Genomic DNA, 25,236 nt, shown 5'->3' on the forward strand with positions numbered 1-25,236 from the left:
CAAGAGCAGATTCCTAGAATTTTAAAGGGAGCAGCAGTATTCACTTGGACCAGGACACAAGCTAAGCTTCTTGAGAAGAAGTCTGTTCGCTGTTAAGAGGAAAGGATGGATGAGGAGGCCGGTGAGGCCCTACCTGAGGCAGAGAAGTTGTGTAAGAAAGTGTGCCTGATGGCAGCGTGTGATACATCTTGTGAAGGTTTTTCAGTCCCAGTGTGCATTACCTATTTCAGGCTGTAGGCACTAAGGAACATAGCCAGAAGACTGCATTTGTTTTGGAAATGCTACAGGTAGAGTGCACCTTGATTTCAGCAAGGTATTTGATAATGTCTTCTGGTACATTTCCTATAGGTGGAAAAATTGGGCTAGTAAGGTTTGTTTATGCCTTTTAAACAACTGTTTCTGAACTGTAGCCATTAACAGATTGATAGACTCCTTTTGGGAAACATGTAATGGTATGTGCCTCAAAGCTCCACTCTTTTGGTTCTGAGTCAACATTTTTATTAAAGACTTAATGAGATGAATACATAGCCGTTATGTATATCAAATTTGCAAGGGATGCAAAGCTGAGAAGAATAACTACTACTTTGGGGGAATAAACCAAACTTCAAAATTATCTCCTTAATTAGAAACATTTGGCCAATATCAACAAGATGAACTTAAGCAGGGATACATGGAAAAGTCTGCATTTGTGATTAAAAATTCAGTAACAGGCTGGAGAATTTTTCTAGTGTTTTGTAGTAGTGGATTATGTTTGGATGTCCCACTAGCATTAATTCCTCCGTTCTCTTTCTTAATAGAACCTCAGATGTCCTAGCCATGTAGTTTGTATATGATTGATTGACCACAGGGGCAGTGCATGATTAGCTTAAGCTAGAGAACCATATTTCCCTGGTCACCTGACTCAAGCCAGACCAGTTAGAACCAATGATGGTCTATTCTTAGACTTCTATTCACAATATTAGGAAAGTAAACTGCCCACTGCTATGGCTCATGATAGAGGAAGCATATGGCCACAGGAGATGCAGGCTGTTAGGTCTCTTGGGACCACAAAGAGTGAGAATGGAGATGAAACTCAGGAAGCGGAGGTAAGGAATGGAGACAGATCCTGGTCCCATTGTTCAAGAACTGCCTGAAACCAAATTCAGCCCTGTAGTATTGAGTTACACAACACTTAGGCTGATAAATTTCATTTTTTATCAACCTGTGTGAATTGGATTTCTTGGTTCATACAACATAGAGACTCCTAACTGACATATATGGGGGATTGCAGGAGACTAGTGCAGTGCGGTCACCAAGAAAGATAATGCAGCCTTATGCTGCGTGATTGTAGGTAATTGTAAGAGACGATACACGCATCCATTGCACTGTGTCTAGAGAGTTCCTGGCTAAGAGTGACAAGAATGAGAAGAATCTTGTAGCCACATCATATGAGAAATGGCCGATGAGAAACGGAGATGTTTCACCACAAGATGCAAAGACTTTGAGAAGGAAAAGGAGACCTGTTATAAGTTTACAAATCTTTAAAGGGCTGTAGGGTAGGAGGGGGGTAGACTCTTCCTCATGACCAGAGGGGGAGGAACTAGGACATATGACTTGGAATTAGAGGAAGACACATTTCATGCCAGACTATTAGGAAGAGCAGTTTAGGGAATTCCACAGCGGTCCAGTGGTTAGGACTCTGAGCTTCCACTGCAGGGGGCATGGGTTTGACCCCTTATATTTCATTTTTAAAATTAAAAAAAAACAGCCTTCTGCCTCACCCCTCCCCACTTTCAAGGCTGCTTCTTAAGAGCAACTCTTTAAAAACATTTCTGTTTTCAGCGCTTCTGATAGTTATTTTTATACCCCTGAATAATAGTTTTTTGATTTATGTTTCTTGTGTTTCAACTAAATAAATTATCTACTCCTAACTATGAAAAAATAAAGCTCTAGCGTATACTATCCTCTTTTCTCTCTCCTTCCTCTTCCTTTCCATTAAAAAATTATAAAGGTTATTTAATTCATTTAATGGCTAACTGTGAAACTTCAAACAACATACTGAAATCTCTATTTCTCATTCTGTCAACTTTAGGCAATGTCCCTTGATTCCCACCATGTTAGATGGAGGTTTAGTACTCTTGTTCTTGATGGAGAATTAGAATATAAAATTCTCAGTTCAAAATCACTTTCAATGGCTATTTTAAAAGCCCGCTACCCTGTCTTCTGAGATCTATCATTTCTGATTCTACTTGGATTTGGGTTTCTTTGTTGATCACCATTTTATCTTCCTGTAAGTTTTTAGGCTCTGCTCTTCTCCTTGATGTTCTGAAAGTTCACGTTGATATATCTAGGCATGGGTATTTTTTCATTTATGCTAGATCCTTTCATTTTAAAGACTCCTGTCTGCCTTTATCTCTGGGAAATTTTTTCTTTATTTTTTCCTTTTTAATTCCATTTCCTCTCTCCTCTCTGTTCTTTTGTCCTGAAAGTCCTGGTAGACAGATGTTAACCTTCTGTTTCCAGTGTCCTGGGCCTTTTGCTTTATGTTCTGAGAGTTATCCTTGACTTAACCTTCCAGACCTTTATTGGAATTTTTATATCTCAGCAAAACTTTTGTTTATAAATTTATAAGAACTGGTTCTTGAAAATTTCCTTTTTCATAGCTCCCGATTCTTATTTTTTTGAACTCAACATCTTCTCGAATCTAAGAGTAATTGGTCTTTTAAAAAATGCTCTCCCATTTTCTGAATAATCTCAGTTTCTTCAAGTTTTTTTTCTTCAGTTTATTTTTTCTGGTCTTTTTCTGTGTTCTGAACTTTTCTTGAATGGTTCTCCATTCATAGTTTTTTACAACTTTATTGAGATATAATTCACGTACCATGTAACTTACCCATTTAAAGTTTACAATTCAGTGGCTTTTAGTATATTCACAGAGTTGTACATCTAATACTACCATCAATTTTAGAACATTTTCACTGTCTCCCTCTAAGGAAACCCTACGCTCCTTAGTTGTTCTCTATCCTGTAATCTCACTCACCCCCACTGCCCCCCTGCCCTTAGCAACCACTGTCCATTCACGTTTGAAAATATGGGGTTAGAAAGGTTGGCTTGTTGCTCTGGGGGTTTCAAAATGGCAGTCGGTAAGAAGACAATGGTTGGGAAGGAGGAGAAGACAGAGGTTGAGATTGAGTAGAACCCAAGTCCCAGAAAGCTGGGTGTAGGAATCAGGCCCTTGGAGAGCCCTGAGAGGGGCCAGTGTTGCAGGGAAGCAGTCAGACCTTCTGTATTCATGAGCTTCACTTCTGTATTCAGGATTCAGAGGACATCCTGCCACAGATGATGATGCAGTGCCTCTGGACTCTGGGTTCCATAAGGGGAGGGGGGGAACATGCCTGTCTTGTTCGTAGCTTTGTCTCCTACACTTGGCATACTGTTTAGCACACGATACGCATTATTTATTTGTAGAAGAATTCAGTGTCATTTGTTTATATAATGCCTTACAATTTGCAAGGCACTTTTGTATCCTCACCTCTTATCTCAATTAAGATAGGCAGGTATGCAAAAGTGGAGCTAATGAGGCTGAAACTGTAGGATCCTCCACTTGCAGGAGCCCCTTCTAAAACCCTGTTCTCAATTCTGTATTTGTTAACTTTGCATTCTTTTCCTTAAAGTAGGCCTACAGAATTATATTTTGTAGTGTCAGGCATGAGAAAACCTGAACCTAGATCTGCCTCTCTAGGTAACAGCAGAAGTGATTAGCCCCAGTTTATAGCTATAAAGCTGTGGCTGAGAGACCTGGGTACCTCACCCAAGGTCCCACATCTGGTAAGCAGCAGAATATTTCATACTTGAATGATGTCTCCCACTACTTCTCGCCCCCCCATCCCACCCCCCCAAGAGGTACGGCTTCTGACTGGTGCCTGTTCCCAGGACAGCAGTCATAGGGAGCCGTACAGACCTGAGCGTTCTGCAAATATCTGTCAGCAAGGGTTGGGCCCTGGGCAACTGGTGAGCACTGTAAATGGGAGGTGTCTGTTGCCCCCAAGCTCACAGGCTGTCTCTCTATCCAACAGGAACCAAGCAAGGAAAGCCATACCTTCCCCCCACCTTCCACCTACATGTTGAAGTTTTAGTTATGAAGTACCTTTGAAAGTATTTTCTCTGAACAAAGAGAAACGCCGAATTCTCCTCTTCACTTCTGTTTCTGAATAAGACTTTTAATCCCGTGTTGTTTCACAGTCTTAAAATAAAATGTAAGATCTGATGAAAAGTCGGAAATCATATTTTCAACTGCCAACTCATTTGGTGATTCTCCCGGGTGGAAGTCAATGTCTGCTCCGCAGAGGTGAATCAGGCATTCCGTCGTGTTGTGCCGCTGACTTTCTTCTTTGAAAATTGACTTACCCTCCATGCTTTTCAACTTTTCACTGAAGTATATACTTCATGCTTGCCTTTCCCCAGACACAAGTGTATGTGTTCTGAGGAGAAATCTAAGCTGGCGATGCCTCTGTTGTCTGTTGGAAGATTGAACTGAATTCCCCGGAGACAGAGAAGGAATCTCCCAGTGTCTCAGGTCTGAGTCTCCGATAGCCTGCCAGCCCCCAGGCTAATAATGTGAGACTTGGCTCTGGGGGGGAGTTTCATTCTCTCTAGAACTTCCTTATTCTTTTTTTGTTTGTTTGTTTGTTTTTGCGGTACGCGGGCCTCTCACTGTTGTGGCCTCTCCCATAGCAGAGCACAGGCTCCGGACGCGCAGGCTCAGCGGCCATGGCTCACGGGCCCAGCCGCTCCGCGGCATGGGGGATCTTCCCGGACCGGGGCATGAATCCGTGTCCCCTGCATCGGCAGGCAGACTCTCAACCACTGCGCCACCAGGGAAGCCCTAGAACTTCCTTATTCTTAAGTTATTGATCCAGTAGCAAGTTACGGGGACCAAGCTCCCGTGGGTAATACCATGGTGTGATCAGAAAGGCGAAGGTTATAGAGACTTTCTTCCTTCGGTGCTTCTTCCCTTGTGTCCACACCCTCACCCCCAACCCTTAATAGGCCCGAGAATCACCTCGACTTGGTGCTGACTACTGCTCGTAATAGCATTAAAATAATTTCTTCCCAGTTGGCAAGCAGTCACTGCCCCAGACCCTCTGTGCAGCTACACAGGCTCCTGTCCTGAAACTTTCCCATCATCCAGGAACCCAAAAGGGGGGTGCACTAGCACTACACTCCTTCTGGGACCTGCTCCGTCGCTAAGGCTGGCATCGCTCCGATTGGTTAGGGACTGCGCCATATTGCAGGTTATTAAATATTTTGAAAAATCACCCCAGCTCCTGACAAAGATCACTTGGGATGGGGGTCAAATTGGGTAATAGGCTCCTGTTTGACGCCCCAGTTCCTTTGCAAATCAGTAGCAAAGTTGCCCCTTTAAAGGTTGATTCTCAGGGCTTCTCTCGAGGCCCATCTTTTGGGTTTGCTCTGTCAAGGTTTCATTAACACTGGTGACAGTAAAAACACAAAATGAGGCACTGGAGTCACGCGTGGGTCCAAGCTGGAGCATCCTGGCGAGCACCGTAGCGGTCCCCCAGCTGTGAATGAGTGAGTGTGCGCTGAGCTCCACTTCCTTATAAGAGCATGTGTGCAAGCCGAAGAATGTACGCCGTCAGCAAGGCCAGCTTTCATCTGTCAGCAGCTGAAAATATTTAGGCCAGTCCACTGACTGGAAGTGTGCACCACGGCGAGGTGCTCAGCAGCAGACGGTACGTGTAAAGCCCACCGACTCAGAGCATTAGCACCTTTAGCGTGGCCTTTGGATGAGCCTGGAATTAACCTTCACAAACACGTAAACATCTCTCTCAAGATGTCCTGCGAGAAAAGATCACTCCTCGGGGCCGGCCCCTGAACGCTGCAGGGTGTGGCGTCCAAGGCCGGGCAGCAGGGGGAAGGTCCAGGGGCTGAGGTAAGGGAGCAGCAGGGATTCAGATCCAGCCTCACTCCTCAGCTCCACGTAAGCCAGGCCATCCTGGACAGAGTCATGGCTTTGGCTTTATCCCGTCTCACCTCTTAGGCCTCCGGCGTCTGTTTATATGTTACCCAAATGGTGTCACCCTTGTCCCCTGGCCACAGCAGTATTGAAGCTAACCAAATGGGCCAGAACTGGGTTTTGACAAAAGGTATTTTCCCAGTAGCTTTAGAGACTCTTGTGAGGGTCACACCCTGCAGGGTGGCCAGTGTTTGGCAGGAGCCGGGGGCTTCTGGTCTGGCCCGAAGCAGCCTGACCACATGGGCTCAGGTGTTGTGCTACAAAGGCACCTCCTAGATGCCGTGTGAAAATAGGGAGACATCCCTGCCTAACAAGAAGCCACCTACACTCGCAGTCCTGGAGAGAGAACAGAAAGGATGAAGAACCGAGGTCTGTCACTTCCCCCGAAGGTTAATGCAGGAATTAGTTTCATTGATCCTGGTGCTGGGCGCGTCTGTGGCATCCCCGCCTTCGTATGTGATGCCATTCTCTTGTACCCCTTCCCCTCGCCCCGCACTGGGGGCTCCTCTAGCCCCTAAGGGGCCAAGGCCTCGCTGCTGTCTCCCTATAGCCCTTTCCTTCTAAACCCACTCTCAGATCTTTCTGCCCCAGCCCCACTGGCGTCTGTTGACCGGCAAGCTGTGAGCTGGCTTTCCCGAGGACACCTGTATTTAGCAGAAATCAAAGCCTTAAGCTAATTGTTGATCACAGTCTAGTCACCAGGCGCCATGCAGAGCAATGATCCCTGGACCATCTTGGACCTTGAAATCTATGCACGTTAATCTACCCACTTGTGCTTAAAACCCGCCTCGCTCAGAGCAGACTGGCTATGACTACAATGGAAATACAAGTCTTAGCTGCCCTTTTGATTCCTGCCTGTGAGCAGTGTAAATGCTAACAAAATGTGGGCAGAGAGAGAACAGGAGAAGGAGGGAGAGAGAGCCTTCGATCATGTCGAGAGAGCACGAGACACCTTAGCTCTGGGTGATATCGGCTTGTTCCGATGGACTTGCTTCAGGGCACTGGTGTCTGTCCTTATTATGCTGCACAGTCCAGAGACTGCTTTAAATGGCGTCCTGCCTCTCTGGGTTGTCTCTGAGACCTTCTCAAAGCTGGGGCACTGGAGTATCAAACTTGTGCAGAATTGAGGCCATACCGTATATGTCAACCATGAGCTAATCCCCAGTGAAAAGGAAGCTTGCAGTGCAAGGAAATTCCATGCTTACTACTCACCTTCTCTGTGCCAGGCACTTGCTAAAATTGTTTAGACAAGTTACCTCATTCGGTCCTTACAGTATCATTGTCAATAGGATGTCCTTATCCCCATTTTACTGATGAGAAAACTGAAACTCAGAGAAGTTAAGAAACTTGCCTCAGGAGACAGGATTTAAATCATGGACCCTCCAACTCCAAGTCTCGTAGCTTCCCTACCATACCGTTCTTCTTTTTACAAAAGATGACAGATTTTTAAAAATAAAGTGAGTAGCTGCCCTTGTTGATCTCTAAGCTCACCTTGTCATATAGCTGAAGATGTTCCCATTCCCATAATGTGGGATTTTCCCCCAGAGACTCCCTGTGTGAGCTATTCATTTGATGGATGGCCCTCTACACCTGTTTCTGCATGTACACGTGCTGCTAAATACTACTGTCATTTAGTAGGAAAAATATAACCCCGTGTCCTAAAAGTCCTTGTCGGTAGCCGAGACAGAGCCTGACGTTAGATCTCCTTCTTTGGTCTCCCGCTTGTGGGCTGAACGATCATTACTCAGGACGTTGCTGTGATCTTCTGAAAGGGAAGATTGCTCCATCGGGGCCAATCAAAACTGCGAAATGAGGTTGGCTATCGTAATTTGCTTCCTAAATTTTCAGCCTAGTAGCCTGCCGGTACAGTGTTCTTCAGAAAATGTTAAAGATCCTGTATCAGAGAACAGGAGTGCATTCTATTAAACTTGTGTATGAGTCCCGGCAGTTAAAGGACAGAAAGGTTCATGGAGGGCTGGGCTGCAGGGCGGGGCTTAGCTGCAGCCCGCCGGCCTTCACGGTGGAACGGTGAGTGGTTCTGATAACGAGTCTCGCAGGGGTCAGCCTTTGAGTGCTCGGCTGTCCATCTAGATGGTTTTTACTCCCCAACATGGTGACAGGGGTCAGCCACTCCCAGAGGACTGTCTTCATGACCATCCACAGCTCACAGAGGTGCAAGCACAGCCTTCCTGGGGTGAGTGAGAGGTCAAAGAAATCCATTTAAACCCATCAGAAATGTGGCTGAGGATGGCAGGGGCTCTGAACAGCATTTCTTTATCAGGAAACTTGGTCCCATCAGGCAGGTGGGACTAGAGGCAGATTCTGGTCCAGAACCCAAGTGTCTGGACCCAGTCCACTGCCTTCCCCTCTATTCTCATGTCCCCAAGGTGTAGGTGAATAAACGCCTCTTAAGTGAAAAAAAGGACTCAATGATCAAATTAATTTGAGAAACAGTGGGTTAAACAAGTTACTGCAGGACATCCCAGAGCCTGTACAGTACACTTCATCCTAAAATAAAGAGCACGGGCTTCCCTGGTGGCGCAGTGGTTGGGAGTCCGCCTGCCGATGCAGGGGACACGGGTTCGTGCCCCGGTCCGGGAAGATCCCACGTGCCGTGGAGCGGCTGGGCCCGTGAGCCATGGCCGCTGAGCCTGCGCGTCCGGAGCCTGTGCTCCACAACGGGAGAGGCCACAACAGTGAGAGGCCTGCGTACCGCAAAAAAAAAAATAATAATAAAATAACTGAAATAAAGAGCACATCTTTTTACATTCTAGTGTCTAAACTTGGAGTAAATCTTAGTGTCAGAAGCAGGGTGAGGCAAGTGAACTGTGTAGGGTGCAAGGTTTAAGGAGGCACTCATTCTCAGGGTCCTGCAGGTAAGACCCAGGAGTGAGTGTGCCCAGAGCCTTCCTCGCCTCAGCCTCCTCCCGGCCCAGGTCAGAACAACCTGCCTGGCACCCAGCAGGGGGTGCGGATGTGCTGAGGCTGCCCCACCTGCACAAAATGTCGAGACTTAACTCTTCCCAGAGACCTGTTCATCTCATGGCCCCTCGAGTGAGTTCTTAAACTAGCCCACCAAGGTTAAATTTTAACTTAGATCCTTTCACTGACTTTTAAAATGCCTTTTAAAAGACTGTTATGTAAAAAAGAAAGAACGAAAGAAAGGCTATTACTTGCAGTGGAAAAAGCCAAGCAAACAACACCTTAACCAAGTAGATTAGCATCATCAGTGATGCCATGTGCCTATCATGCCCCCTCTGATACTGTTTACAAAAACCCATAAGCCCCATGTAGTCATGAGAAAAACCCAGATCCGGGTACATTGTACAGAATACTTGGCCAATGCTCTTTAAGACTGTCTAGGAAAGATTGAGAAACTGCTACAGACCACAAGAGACTGGGGGGACAAGACAACTGACTGCAGTGTTGTCCCTGAATTGGATTCCAGGACAGAGAGGGGACGTTGGCGGAAGCACTAGAAAAATCCAAATAAAGTCTGGAACTTAACTGACAGTAGTACGCTAACATAGCTTTCTTAGTTATGGCAAATGTTCCTTGGTAATGTAAGATCTTAACAACAGGCGAAACTGGAGAAGGGTTTATGGGAACTCTGTACTATAGTTGGAACTTTTCTATAAATCTAAAATTATCCCCAAACAAAATGTGTTTTTAAAAAGAAAAGACTGGGCTTCCCTGGTGGCGCAATGGTTAGGAATCCACCTGCCAATGCAGGGGACACAGGTTCGAGCCCTGGTCCGGGAAGATCCCACATGCCGCGGAGCAACGAAGCCCATGCACCGCAGCTGCTGAGCCGGTGCTCTGGAGCCCGCGAGCCACGACTACTGAAGCCCACGCGCCACAGCTACTGAAGCCCACGCGCCTAGAGCCCGTGCTTCTCAGTGGGAGAAGCCACCGCAATGAGAAGCCCACGCACCGCAACGAAGAGCTGCCCCCGCTTGCCGCAGCTGGAGAAAGCCCACGTGCAGCAACGAAGACCCAACGCAGCCAAAAATAATAAATTAAAAAAAAAGAAAGAAAGAAAAGACTGTTATAAAGTAGCATTATAAAGGCAAATTTTCTGCCACACCCCAGGTAGTGTAGTTAAAGGTGATAGAAATTGCCAGATTTCAAGAAATGGATCATAGAGGTTTCAAAATGAGAGGAGAGTGTGACAGTTCTTGAAACGATTATTCCTTCATTATGAAGAACCTTAATTCTATCTCCAAGCATCTATCAAAAGCTTCCAGCTGACACTTAAGGAAGTTGATACCTTCTAGTGACATGTTATTCAGTTAAGGAAAAGGGGAAACTATAAACTTATCAAAAAGAAAAGCCACATGAATCTAATATTCCTTTATAGGATTCAGAGTTATGTTGTTTATCCTAAAGGTACAAAAGAAATCAAGATCATGAAAAGTTTATAAAAAGCAATTCATCACCATCATATTTAAGATAACTTCCAAAGGTCAAAAGTGACTCAGAAAACCTTTAGAATCTGAAGGCAAAAATGATTAGATACAAACTGTTACTGAGATATTGAAGAAGGGAGTCTATAAGTACCTGTATAGCTAAATGTAAGCTCTTATAATTTAAAAGCAAAACTGCGTTCTTGTAATCAGGTGTTTCTCCCCATACCTTCAAAAACACTGCTGTTAAATCAATGGGGAGCTTACAATTGACGATGCCTTAGGATCCCAGAATAAAGCAGAGGTGGAGTACATTTTTTCAAACTTAACTGCCCATGGAACCCTGGGGTTCCATGGAGAACACTTGGGTAAAAGTGCTCTACCCTATTTGCCGCCTATCCATTTGACACAGGATGACTTCTCAGCCTAAAGGCTACCAAAACTATAGCTGTTAAGTTTGGGAATGAGTGTGCTACACACACTGATTTATTGAGAGTTTCTGAACCCAGAGGGGCTCTGCATGTAAATGACCCCTAAAAAGTGAGACCCAACCTCTTGGCTGATTTTTGAGCCAGGCATTAAGTCAGATGAGACATAAAGATCCTTTTCAGCTTCTTTGAATGTGGTAAGGGTGCCCCAGACCTGCCCATTCATTATACAATACGGCTAAAAAACATGGAGGTACACAGAGTTGACAAGGCCTTTCCTCCCTCCCTCAAGGAAAGCAGTGAGCTCTGGGAAACTCACATCCATCACTGAGGGAAGAAACAAACTCTGCTCCCGAAACACTGGCTTGGGTGATGTCTGGCAAGGTTTTCAATTCAAGACACCCTACTTGTGAGCTTCCATCACAGACACATACACATTCATAAACCTTGGCCTTCTCCGGAGTCAGCACCAGGTTATTGAGGGCCCCTTTGAAGGTTTTTGTCCTCAGGGCCTTGCTTGGCGGTTTTCTCTTCTCTGGTGAATGAAGGGTTAACATGTCACTGCCGCAGTTCCCCTCATAGGGCTTTATTAATCCAGTCCCGTGCTCCAGACTTGACCTTCAATCACTGGAAAACAAGAAAACATTGAAAACAACTTCAACCAAATGAAAAATACTCTGTTGGACTCGGTCCAGACCTTGGCAACCTTTGCGTGAGTGATGCAGTAAAGCGGCTGCATGACAGGTATGTTTCTAGCTGATGGAAGCCTCAAGTAATTAATGGCTTTTCTGGGGCAAGGTAGTAAGGGCAGCGTTGGCCCCTGCTGTGGCAGAATAACAAATGAGAGAGAAAGTTACTGAGGCACATGCTTTGCCCCAAAATAGCCATGGATGGAGGGTACTTACCAGATAGATGTCTTAGCTAAATGCTAGCTCCTTCCCACTGGTGAAGATGAGGAAAGACACTTAGTTTCTTTGTATATGTCATGGGTAGAGTTCCATCACTCTATACAGAGCAGCTATATATATTTCTTTTTTCAGAGCATTTATATTTTATATAAATTTATTTTATATTATATATATTTATATAATATAAATAAAAATAATATTTATATAATATAAATAAAAAATAAATATATTTTATATAAATATATTTATTTTATATTATAAAAATATATTTTAGCCAATTCATCATTTGAGGTCCAGTGTGTAGCTCTGTTGAGGACAAGCATTTATTACCCTCAATAAGGTAGAGTACTGTCATTACAGAAAAACAGTAATTGAGGGTGGGCCCTGGCTAAAATACTGAGAAGTGTGTCATTCACACAAACCTATGGACCCAGACTTCTGAAGTTCAAGTACTGTTTACTTGGGATTGGCTCAAGTTTGGTTAAGAAGCTGTGGAATTTGGACGGGGTTGTTGATACCGCTGTTTGTGATGAGAGAAACCAGACCAACTCTTGTGATGTAAAGAGGGAAAGAAGGGCAGGGAAGTGGGCTAAGAGGCCACCCACCAAGAATCTACATCTTGCTCTAAAGGACAATTCTGAAACTCAGTCCAGGCATTGTGAGGCTGGGGGGTGACATTTGGAGAGGAAGAAGAAAGAAATATCTTTCTCTTCTAGTTTAAGGACAGGTATTGGCAATCTCAGATGAAAGATTTGTGAATCTGCATACAGCTCGTGCCACCATAGTGAGTTGTAAACCTTATCAGTGGCTGGGTTTTGCCAGGAAAATCAGTCATCTCTAAGCTTTCTACCTTCTGTGGTAGTCTGGGCAATATTTGCCGACTACACTCTGTCACAAATTATTTGGTTCAGAAAGCTCCCCAGAGGATCATTCTCTGTAGGTTTACAGAAGATAAAAGGTAAGATGGTGCCCAGGCTAGTTGCCTGCTCATTTATACACCTAGCTATTGGGGTCATCTTTCACCAGCTCTCAGTATTTCTTCATACTAGGTTATGCATCATCTTTTCTTTTTTAAATAGTTTTATTGAGAGTAATTCACATAGCATACAATTCACCCACTTAAAGTGTACAACTCAATGGCTTTCAGTAGGTTTACAGATTATAAAATGCAACTATCTTTTTTATGCACTTTTAGGACATTTTCATTAGCAGTCACACCACAGTCCCCTCAGTCCCCAGGTCCTAGGCAGCTAGCAATCTGCTTTCTGTCTCTCTCTACTTGCCTATTCTGGACATGTTATGTAAATGGAATCATACAGTAGGTGGCCTTTAGTGACGGGCTTCTTTCGCTTAGCATATTTTCAAGGTTCACCCATATTGTAGCATGTATTAGTACTCTATTTCTTTTTATTGAGAAATATTCCATTTTATGAATATACCAAATGTTATTTATCCATTCATTGGTTGATGGACATTTGGGCTCTTTCTACTTTTTGGCTATTAAGAGTAATACTGCTATGAACATATTTGCACAGACTTTTATATGGATGTCTTTAAATTTCTCTCAGGTATATACCTAAGAGTGGTACTGCTAGATCATGTGGTAACTCTGTGTTTAACATTTTGAGGAACTGTCAAACTGTTTTCCAGAGTGGGTACATAACTTTACATTCTCACCAGTAATATATGAGGGTTCCACTTTCTCCGTATCCTCGCCACCACTTGCTATTATCTGTCTTTTGATTCTAGCCAACCTAGTGGGCATGCATTGGTATCTCACTGGTTTCAATTTGCCTATTATTATTTCTTCTATAGAGAAATGTCTATTCATATATCCTTTGCCCGTATTTTAACTGGGTTGTTTGTCTTTACATTACTGTCATTACATTATTATTACAATAGTTCTTTATATATTCTAGAGATAAGTTCCTTACCACATATATGATTTGCATGTATTTTCTCCCATTCTATGGGTTATCTTTTCTTTTCTTTTTTTGAGGCACAGAAGTTTTAATTTTAATGATGTTCAATTTATTTAGGTATTCTTTTGTTGCTTGTGCTTTTGGTGTCATATGTAAGAAACCACTGCCTGATACAAAGCCATGAAGATTTATGCCTGTATTTTCTTCTAGTAGGTTTATAGTTTTAGCTATTATATTTAGGTCTTTGATCCATTTTGAGTTAATTTTTCTATATGGAATGAGGTGTAGGGGCCCAACCTACCTCATGTAGATATCCAGTTGTTACATATCATCTTTTAAGAGAGAAAAACAGAAGCCTTTTCTGGGCAGTCACTCTGGTTGTGTTAAGGACCAACTTCTGTGCACAGCTGTATCCCACAGTTGAGGGAAAGAACATAGAGAACATAGAGACACTTGACTTCAGAGAAAACAACCCCCTGCTCATATAAAGCAGGAGTATTCTGGAACCGCGAGAGCTAGAGCTGGCCTCTTCAGCCTTGATCCCAGCCCCAGCCCTCTTGCTTGTTAACCAGGCAGCTATGGGTAAATCACTTAACCACTAAAGCTCAGTTGTCTCATCCATGAAAGGGGAGCTAATTGGAATATAATCTCCAGGAGAGCAGGAACTTCCTCTGCTTTGTGTAATCCTGTATCCCTAGGGCCTAGAATAGTGCCCAGCACACAGTAGGCTCTCAAAAATCATTTGTGGATTAAATAAATAATACCTCCATTATATAATCCCCCAAGTCTAAGAATAAGCATTTAAAAAAATAATGCATTCAGATATTTTATAAACTATAAAATGCTATAGAAATGTATGATTTCCTTTCCTTGTAGTGGAAAGAGAGATGTGGGTAGATGTAACAATGCAGCAAACCTGCAAATGAGGTGAATATATATTTTCTAGAAGGTGTAGTACCTTTCAGTTTCAAGGTACTAAAAAACCAGCGATCCTTTAATAAAGTTAATTTATTAAAAATTTTGAGGTCATAAAATGTTAATGTCCCTTCTAGATTTTCACACTTTACCCTGGAGAGAATTGCATTCTCCTTGGCCTTCCTTAAAAGCAGGCAATATGGGGGTGGGAGGGGGCAGAGGAAGAAGGACCGTGAGAGACTCTCTTGTCTTTCAGCTATTTAATATCTGTATAAGAACTGGGAATTTTTCACTAGTCTTTATTTTTCTCTGTTCAGTATTCCTCTTCATTTTTTCTTCCCCTCTAGAAATTAAAAAGTAATACTTTCATATCCCCTTAAAATGACTGAATGTAGGATTTAACCTCTCTTTCCTTGTGTTTGCCCACTTAGGGCCTTAGGACACAATTCTGATGCAGAGAAATGCGAAAGTCTCCTGGTTAGATGGGGCCCGGCACCCAGAGTAGCAGGAGAGCACCAATCAGGAGACAGAAGACTGGGTTCCGGGCCCGAGTCTTCACTAATTAGCTCTGTAACCAGACAAGTCACTACACGTCTCTGGGACCCAGTTTCTCAACTGGAAAATGAGCATGTTAAGCCAGATGTTCCCTAAGGAGGCTCTTAAATTGCATAGCTCTATGGTGCATCCAGTCAGAAAGCATTTGTCAAGGGCCAGCCACATCCCCAGGATGCTGTTAGGTGGTGTGGTGGGAAGGAAAGCATGCAGCCTTCCTTGGAGGATCATAAAGCAGTATATAACACTACCTGCGAGAATGTACTGGATTTGTCCATGCAAAGCAAAGGGGAAGCAAAGTACGAGGAATGTCAGTGGGAGCGTTTGGTCAGGAAAAAGTGAGTCTTGATCTGGGCCTTGAGGAAGGTATGGGATTTGGATTGAGTAAGCAGTCACACCCACAGGTCACCTAGATTGGGAATGGCCTGGTGAGGTAGGTGGCAGGTGAGTAGGGAAGAGAGCCCTGGGCCAGGAGTCATGAACTCAGGGGTCCACCCCACCTCTGCAGCTAATGGGCAGAGCACCCTTGGTGTCACCTCATGTGTCTGGTCCTCAGTGTCTCTTTCTGTTACGTCACTCACTGAGAGGAAGTACAGATGAATGGAGGACAGCACGCTGTAGAGTCAGAGGAGCCCGGAAGAGCATCAGAGATCCAGATTGCTGCACTTTGAAGTCCTGTGACCTTGAATATGTTATTTCATCTCCGTGGCCTCCGTTTCCTCATCTGCAGATCACAACAATGACCTTCAAGTGTTACCGTGAGCACAGAGTGAGAGGCTCAATTAGCACAGTGCCAGAGCTCAACAGCTGGTGGGGGTAGTGGTCATATTATTAAAGCTCTTCTGTGAGTGAAGTGAAATTAAGAAGGGGTGTTAAGAAAGCAACTTGATGAGATAGGGCATTTATAAAACCTAGTGGAATATATATCAGAATAATATTCAGCCATAAAAAAGAAGGAAATCTTGCTTTTGTGACCACATGGATGAACCTTGAGGACATTATACTAAGTGAAAGAAGAGAGTCACAAAAAGACAAATACTGCATGATTCCACTCAGATGCATCTAAAGTAATCAAACTCATAGAAACAGAAAGTAGAATAGTGGCTGCCAGGGGTTGGGGGAGGGGGAAATGGGGAGTTGTTCAATGGGTACAGAGTTTCAGTATTGCAAGATGAAAAAAGTTCCGGAGGTCTCATCCACAACAATGTGAATATACTTAATATTGCTCAACTGTACACTTTTTAAAAATCTGATGGAGTGAATGTAGGATGCACATTCTTTAATTTTTTTTTTTTTTTTTTTTTTTTTTTTGGCAGCACGTGGGCCTCTCACTGTTGTGGCCTCTCCCGTTGCGGAGCACAGGCTCCGGACGCACAGGCTCAGTGGCCATGGCTCACGGGCCCAGCCTCTCCGCGGCATGTGGGATCTTCCCGGACTGGGGCACGAACCCGTGTCCCCTGAATCGGCAGGCGGACTCTCAACCACTGTGCCACCAGGGAAGCCCACATTCTTTAATTTTTATTTAATGAGTATATAAGTGAATACAACATATACAGCACTGTGCTAGGTGCTATGAGTAGGAGCAGGGATACAAAGATAACTAAAAGGAGGTTCCTGCTTTCAGGGGAGAAAGTAACCAAGAGTTTTGTAGAGAGACTTCAATTCTAGCCTGAGATAAGCCTTTGCTGGGGCATGACCTTGGGCAAGTTACTTACTTCTTCCAAACTTGAGCTTTCTCTGGATGTGAAATAGGAACAATTCATGTCTCTCTCACAGATTGCCGTAAGAATTAAGTGACAGTGTATTTAGAATAGTGGGCACATACTCAATAAGTGCTTTTATCATCTATTCCTCTCTCCAAGGGGCTTCGACTGTCATGGGAGAAGTGAGCACACAACAGAAGCCACAAAGGCAGTAAGAAAAGTGGATGGAGGGGTGAGGTGTTCAGGGAAGACCAAGGGTGGCCTCATCCCACATTCTTAGCACTTCCTGGCCTGGAGATCAGGAAGCAGACTAGATGAAGGGGCAGCTGTTACAGACTGAATGTCTCTGTCCGCCCAGATTGTATATGTTGAAGCCCTAACCCCCAGTGTGATGGTGTTGGAAGGTGGGCCTTTGGAGGTATTAGATTTAGATGAGGTCATGAGAGTGGGGTCCTTGTGATGAGATTATAAGAAAAGACCAGAAAGCTAGCTCTCTCTTTCTCTCTGCTGTGAGGACACAGTAAGAAGAGGGTTGTCTGCAAGCCAGGAAGAGGATTCTCACCAGGAACTGAATCAGCTGGCACCTTGAATTTGTAATTCCCAGCTTCTAGAACTGTGAGAAATAACTGTCTGTCATTTAAGCCACCCAGTTTATAGTATTTTGGTGTAGCGGTCGCAGCAGACTAACACAGCCGCTTAGAAATCTCATTCCAGTGACTACCAGTGGTAGAATCTCCTTCTGGATCTGGGCCTGGGACAGGCAGGAACAACTGGAGAAGGACTTAGATGACAGGCAGGTGGAAAGCCTTCTAGACGAGGTCATTGAGAGCTGCCCTGAGAGCTCCGAGTCTAGGAAAAGGGGGGGAAATAGAAAAGGCTTCCCAAGGGTGATGGCTAGGAAATTGCCAGGAGCCGTGGTAGCACTTCTTCCTTTAATGTCGGCCTTACGGCAAAGCTGTGTTCTCGTGTGTCTGGGGTCGCTTCCCGGGGGTCCTCCCCAGGGTGACATATCCAGGTCCCTGCTGAGCACTTGGTGGGTCTTCACCGTCAGAGGTTCCTCAGTGGAAGCTCCGCCTGCGGCTTGAGGGAACCATGACTTCGTTTTGTTGGCCCTGTCACCCCTTCATCTCCCCGTTCATTTATACAGGAAACCTTTAGTGGTGCCCAGTATGGAGGCGATACCCCGCTATGAAGCATCTCTTCTTTCAGGCCATTTGCCTAAATGGTGACAGATATTTTGGTCAGTGGCCAGCTGTGTGCAGCGCCCCAGGGCCAAGGCTGTGCAGGCTCCCCCGCCGCCGGTCTTCGCCCACGTCGGGGAGCAGTGCAGAGTGGCCTGGGCCCGGGCACTTTCAGACGCTGCTCGTCAGCTGGCTGCGCCGAAAGCAAGGGGGTAGGAGCCTCCCTTGTAGACATGAGTGGGAGCGGAGGCCGCCGCGTCACGGAAAGCATGGCCCCGGGCCTCTGGGTCCCTCCGTGCGAAGGGCTGGCATCTCGCCGTGATTCGGGCGCGCGCTCGCCCGTCCCCGGCAGCGCAGTCAGCGGAACGGAGCCTCGCCTGGCCCGCGGCACCTGGGGCTCCGCCAGAGCTTCCGCGCCAGTGCAGTTTCCTCCCGGGTCAAGACTGGGACTGAATCAGGGAAGTCATTCCAAGTTTCTTTTCTCGTTTGGCATTCTTGCCACTGTGCCCGTCCTCTCTTCAGCGGAAAAGGAGAGCAGAAATCCCGCGTCCAGGCTTTTCTGAAAGGTCGCCTGACCACCTAAGTGAACGACTGCGGGGGTGGGCAGACAAGAGAGTCAGTAAAGCACACGTGGGCACGGTGAGAGCTTCTTGAAGGAGCATCTGTGAAAATTGGCCATGTGACTGAAGTTGATAAATCCTACCGAGCCTAGTGGTAGGATTTAGATGGCTGAGGTTAAAAGGTTACTTGCTTTTATTTCCCCTCTTCCTTCCCTGCCTTTCTAATGTATGCTTCTCTGAGCACAGGTGCTACAGCCTCGGAAACAGGAGCGCACTCACAATTCTGTGTGTTGGGGGAGGCGGGGGGTGGGTGGGAGGGAGAGCTCAAGCACAGAAAAGCTTAGGGAAGGGGCAGAGAGGGAGGAAGAGCGAAAGAAAATGGATTTAAAAATTGTCCTAAAGAAGATGGAAAAGCAAGACTATATGAATCAGGTCCTCTAAATACCATTCCTGTGTTCCCTTTTTTTTTTTTTTTTTGAATTTTTTTTTTTTTTGGGCTGTGTTGGGTCTTTGTTGCTGCATGTGGGCTTTCTCTAGTTGTGGCGAGCGGGGGCTACTCTTCCTTGCGGTGTGCGGGCTTCTCATTGAAGTGGCTTCTCTTGTTGCGGAGCACGGGCTCTAGGAGCCCGGGCTTCAGTAGTTGCAGCACCCGGGCTCTAGAGCGCAGTCTCAGTAGTTGTGGCGCACGGGTTTAGTTGCTCTGTGGCATGTGGGATCTTCCTGGACCAGGGCTCGAACCTGTGTCCTCTGCATTGGCAGGCGGTTTCTTAGCCACTGCGCCACCTGGGAAGCTCCTGTGTTCCCTTTTGTACTTGCTTATCCAGCCCCTTTCTTCTGAAGCCAAAGGCCTCTGTCACTCTGTATTTCACACCAAAGGGCTGAACTCTCCCTCTGCAGGGCCCTAGTGCCTGAGGGTGGCAGACAGAGACTGTAATAATTAGGGAGACAGAATGAAAACCCCTTTGCTCTCACAGCATCTGGGTGGTTCAAGGCACCCGCCCTGGGCCGACGGAGCAAGGCATGTCTTGCTCACCCTCCAGTTCTGTTTATTAAACACTCACTTTGGCTCAGCCCTGTTCTGGTAGATTTGAGGACAGTCTCACTGGAGTTTTTTTAAATGGGCCTTATGCCACATGTGTACAAATGTCTTTTGATTGAAGAAGTAGAGGAGGGGGCTTCCCTGGTGGCGCAGTGGTTGAGAGTCCGCCTGCCGATGCAGGGGACACGGGTTCGTGCCCCGGTCTGGGAGGATCCCACGTGCCACGGAGCGGCTGGGCCCGTGAGCCATGGCCGCTGAGCCTGCACATCCGGAGCCTGTGCTCCGCAACGGGAGAGGCCGTGACAGTGGAGGTCGCCTTGGATTACGTGATATCTGGCCTTGCACTGGCTCAGCTGAATATCGCATTGTTTCAGTCTCCCATTCCGAAGAGTGTCTGAGGATCCTGCTTAGCTGAGCGTGATTACAGCCAACGCCAGAGTGAGCCCCACTCCCCCTGGCCTGTCTGGATAGAGTGAGGGTGCTGTGCCCCCAAGGAACGCTCTCTGTGGGGCGTTTGCCACTGAGGTCTGCAAGGAAACAGACTTGATTTTCTCTTCTACTCAATTGTAATCCATTTGGAGAAAAATCTTGGTTTCTTGGCATAGATATCTGGTAGTGGCTGACTGTAGGAAGGATCTCCTGGATCTGTTGTTTTGTCCCCTTTAAGCTTCACTGGACATGCTGACCCCTCCCCACATCCCAAGGCTTTGCCCCAAATATCTTTGGGGTACCCTGGCCCATCTTCTTCCACAGAGGTGCACTGCTCTTTTAAAAGAACTGTGAGCCGCATCTTACCCACTCACCAGAGAAGGTAAACGGTGCAGGGCAGCCACTGTGGACACTTGAAGGGCAGCGCTAACGAGTGGCTGGATCATAGGCTTTAGAATCACCAAACCCAGGTCCACAGCCTCAGCTCAGCTACTTAGCAGCAGGCTGTGCCGTATTTTTAGGGCACATGATTTCTGAGTTTGTGAAAATAGAGATTCTAATTCATACCTCAGAGGAGTTGATGTGACGAGACAGAGGCTATGGAGAAACTTTGTAGGCTACAAAGGGCTAAAGATGTTACCTTTTGTCACCATCCTTATCCGTGAAGGGTATTCTAATGCCATCGAGCAGGACAGCAACCACACAGAGGAGGCGCTGCAGGGACCCAGTGGCTTCTGCCACCACCCATCAGGTTGCTGTTGGCAACAGGATCTGAGTACTTCCTTGGGTGTGATGCTCAAATGTTAATATGCATCAGGATGGCTTGGGGGTTAAGCATACGGATTCCCTAGGCCCCAACTCTCTAATATCTCCTTGCTTGGCCCCAACTATTCTGATGCAGGTTATCCATAAGCTACACTTCAAGAAAAATTAGAGCACGCTGCTGGGACTGGGTGACCGAGGGAAGAAGGGGAACACAGGTGTGATGTCCACGTGCACCCTTGGGTGGGAGGAAGGGACACTTCATGCTGAGCTAACCAGCAGCTCTTCTGGGTCTGCCACCATGATGTTCCATTTGTCAACAAGAGCCTCCTCTCTGTTCCTGGGTTCCAGATTTCCGTTAAGTTTTGAATCTGTTTATAACTTTAGAAGGAAGACTGGAGCATATCCCAAACTAGAGCCCCAACCCCTGGCAAGTCAGTGGGAATGCTTAGCCACAAATGGAGTCGTCATCCCTGCGCATCTGGGAAGGAGCCTTGGGGCACAGTGGGAGCGTCACGGATATAAGACTATCTTCTGTTTCTTACACTGAATATCCCACTATTTGGTAGCAACAGTTGCCTGGCTTGCCTTAAAGTTGTTTTCCTTGGAGGCTGTACCTGGAGATGTGGAGGAAGGATCAAGACCGTTGTCCTGCTCTGGCCTTGTCCAACCTGGTCCTCTGTGAGCTTGGTTTGCACTCCATCTCAAGCACTAACCGAGGCCCTTTTGTGATGAAGATATCCTGGGAGCCTTCAGTGAAGAGAGTGTATGTGTGACGGAATCCATAGTATAAGGTCATTCCCAAGGATCCGGAAGCTGAGGAAAATATACCTGCTGCAAATTCTAAAGTTCTGTCAGGTGGAACGTCCCGAAGTCTTCCTCATCGGAGCTCCTGGCAGAGCCAGTACAAGCTAAGTGACCTCAAATCCTTTGGAAAGAGCAGCTCCTCAGCAATGCCACTTACACAGCACAGGAGATCAGACATGTCATTTAAATAAAATCCTGCAGCAGCATTCATTTCACAGGTCCCTGGGGCTGCACGTGTTCAGTACTAGAAGGACAAGGCTTTGAAACAAGTGTGTGGGGTAACAATGAAGTTCTCTATTTGCCCCCAGTTAAATGAGAAGATCAAGAAAGAAGGAATCTTCTTTTAAAAAGCTGAGCTGTATCTGTCCTTACACTTGCTGCTGCCTCACAAATTTTTCCACCTTAATTTTCTAATATTTCTGTGAAGACAATGGTTTGGACAATCGGACATGGCTATAAATGACATTATTAAATTGTTTCTGTTCAAAGCAAGAGGATCCCAGAAATTTGAGTGCTTTCCCTTGGGACTGCAGTTCAAACCGTATTTAATAGCTCATGTAATAGTCATGGTTTACTCCTTTGCTAGACAGTAAGTGTGCTGACCTGGACTTAGCTTCCTTTCTGCAGCTTTCACAGGATTTAAGGACAGCTGTTTATTTCCCCTTTTTTCCCTTCTGATTATAAAAGTTATACTATCATTGTTTTTTTAAAAAGGTACAACAATGGACTCCTCCAAACAACCCCATCACCTAAAAGCAACTACAATTAATATTTTAGCTCATTTCATACCAGTGATTCATCTGCGCATAGATGAGGCCCCACGAGGTAACCCAAATGAAACAACAGTTTCGGTGCTAATATTCTGATGACATCTAAACTCTAAATGTTGCCTTTCTCCTGAGGACAGCTACTCCTAGTTCCACTTCTACTTTGTGGTTTCCAGAGCCTTCTCCAGCTCTGGTCTTATTTGCAGCCCTTCTGTGGAGTGTCTAGAAATCATAATAAGCTCTTTGATGGGTAGGCCATTACCCACCTAGTCTTTAGCCTTGCTGTAAAGGTTGAGTAGATTAGTTTGACTAGGGCTTGGCCTTGGAAGTCTTTTTTGGTTATCTCTTTTCAAATAATTACTATTCACGTACTTCTCCCAAATGCCCTTAGGCTAGGGAATAGCTTCCTTTCTTGCCATCTCTAAGGTGTGATCCTTCTGCCTGGGCGGCCTCCCTCCTTCAAGGGTGGGATTCATTTAATCTTATTCTGAGGCCAGCTGCTGAGCCTGCACCTGGGGGAGGGAGGTTTGCCTCTCTGGCTGTGTGTTGACCCTTGTAAATTTTATCTCAGGGACCTTTGCAAATGAAAGAAGCAGTCTCATCACCATTACTGCCACTCTGTATCTTCATCTGCCTCCATACCCAGCTGCCTCTCCATCCTTGCTGTGAAACCACACTCTCTGGCTTGCCCATTTCTCAGATTCACTCACTCACTCACAGTAGCTTGTACCAAAAAAGAAAAAAAGAGGTGCTAATTATTATATCCTGATAAACAAGGTAGTGCTTCTCTATCACCCCGGCCCTTTGAGTGGCTGCCTCTCTCTTTTTTTATTCCTGCTACTGGGTGAGTTTCTCATGCATGGCAGGTGACTGGGAATGTTCTCTGTAGGTTACCCTGATGAGGGGATGTTTCCCTAGACCTACCCCCAAGCATGTTTTCCCAAACAACGTACCTCCCTCACTCAGGGTTGACTCAGGCTGTAGGTGTTATGTTGGTCATAAAGGAGGAAACTGGGAGGCACACCGTCCACAGAGCACAGCGAAGACCTGTCTGCATTCACGCCTTGCCTTGTCCATTCATCACACAGCTGTCGAGGTACCTGGTGGAGCGGGGAGGGTGTTACAGTCCACGGGAACAGCTCCTGCTTGAGGAGGGCTGGCACATTGAAGGACCTGAAATAGTACAGGTCCTTCTGGGCACAAGCCTGTCCTCATCAGTGCAGAGGGTAAAGCAGTCATGACTCAGAAACACATAGAACTTTAGAATTATAAGGAATGTAAAAGGTCTCCAATCCATTCTTATGATTTCCTGGGGGAGAAGAAATACCACTGAGGGAAATGACCTGCCTGACTGATGCGGCCTGCAGCCGAATCCCGTTCTTGGACTGACTCATGTCCCAGAGGTCAAACCGATTTCCAGCCACTGAACATAGTCATCGCCTACTTCCAGAAGGACGTTCCGTATCCCTGTAAATGGAAAATCAATTTTGAGACAATCTATGCAAAAAAGAAGGGCCTTTTTCTGAGCTAGTATGACGTAGAGGAAAGAACAAGGGCTTTGGAGCAAGGCCAACCCATGGTCAAATCCAAATTCTTCCACTTACTAGCTGATCTCAGGCAGTGTACTTAACCTCTCAGAACCTCAGTTTTTATTATTTGTGAAGTGAAGGTAATAATACCGACCTTCAAGAGCTCATCAGAAGTATTAATGGAATAATATCCATGGTGCACCTGTACCGCATATCGCCTAATTTTTAACATTCAAGAAATGATGGTTATTATTTGCTTGTGATTTATTTTTATTTTTTATACAGCAGGTTCTTATGAGTTATCTATTTTATACATATTAGTGTATATATGTCCATCCCAATCCCCCAATTCATCCCACCACCACTACCCCGCCCCCCCACCTATTTGCTTGTGATTAGAGATGCCTTCACTCTTCACTGATTTGTGTTTAGGAAGATAGCTTGCTCTAAATATTAAGTTTGTTATGCACCTGGTAGAGAGAGAGGCTGGACGTAGAACTGTGGTTGAAAAGGCAAAATGACAGGAACAGCCAAACTGTATCATCATCTGTTCCAAAAACCTCTGATCAGATGGTTTCCCAAATTCTGAAAATCCTAAGCCCCGGCCCTTTAAAGAAATAATGTTAAAAGTATAGTGTTAAGAAACCCAAGGCTTTCACCATTTGTTCAAATCTGTCTGGGAGTACAGACGCTAAAAGCATAACAGATATCTAATGGAATCTGTCTTTTTGATGGTAATTACAGCATTCTGAAGTAGGCTTTAAACACATCTGTATACATGAACTGCTGCTTCAAAATTGCTTGCTTCAAGGGGGCGTTCAGTCTCTTGCTCAACTTTCAAGTTAGATTTAAACTACTGTTTAAATTGATGGCAGGTGTTTGATCTATAAATAAGAGTCGTGCTTTGCACTTTAGCGCTCTGTTTACCTGCTGCACGGTGTTCATTCACATCACACCAGGATATCGGGAAGGCCGGAGGAGTCTGCATCAGTGATCTGCCCGAATGTGGCAGCTGCAATGCAGCCTTCAGACTTTTAAGTTCCGAGAGGGACTAGTTCTCCGTTCAGAGACAGGAGGCCCTGTTGAATTGGAAGATGCACCCGTGAGCCTGAAGGGAGGCGAGAGCATAATATCGGAAGGACAACAAGCATCGGGGACTTTGGCCAGAATATCTGATAATCTCAGTAGCTACTAAAAAATCTTCCCTGGTAATTTTTTTTTTTCCGTCTGCCTCCATGTGGCAACAGCATTTCCTCAGTCTCCCAGGCCACGTGGCTTTAGCAGCTGGATCCATTTGTAGCATCCTGCTGCCGTC

General features: G+C 45.6%; 1 protein-coding gene across 2 annotated transcripts in view; it reads left to right on the top strand.

Moving 5' to 3' along the window:
- SMYD3 (SET and MYND domain containing 3) overlaps window positions 1-25,236 on the top strand; it is a 717,667-nt gene that overhangs the window by 619,907 nt on the left and 72,524 nt on the right. The gene's annotated exons all lie outside the window — the stretch shown is intronic.

Source organism: Aethalodelphis obliquidens, unplaced genomic scaffold (genome assembly GCF_003676395.1).
Source record: "Aethalodelphis obliquidens isolate GAN/ISIS:26980383/991018 unplaced genomic scaffold, ASM367639v1 scaffold24, whole genome shotgun sequence".
Classification (NCBI taxonomy): Eukaryota; Metazoa; Chordata; class Mammalia; order Artiodactyla; family Delphinidae; genus Aethalodelphis; species Aethalodelphis obliquidens.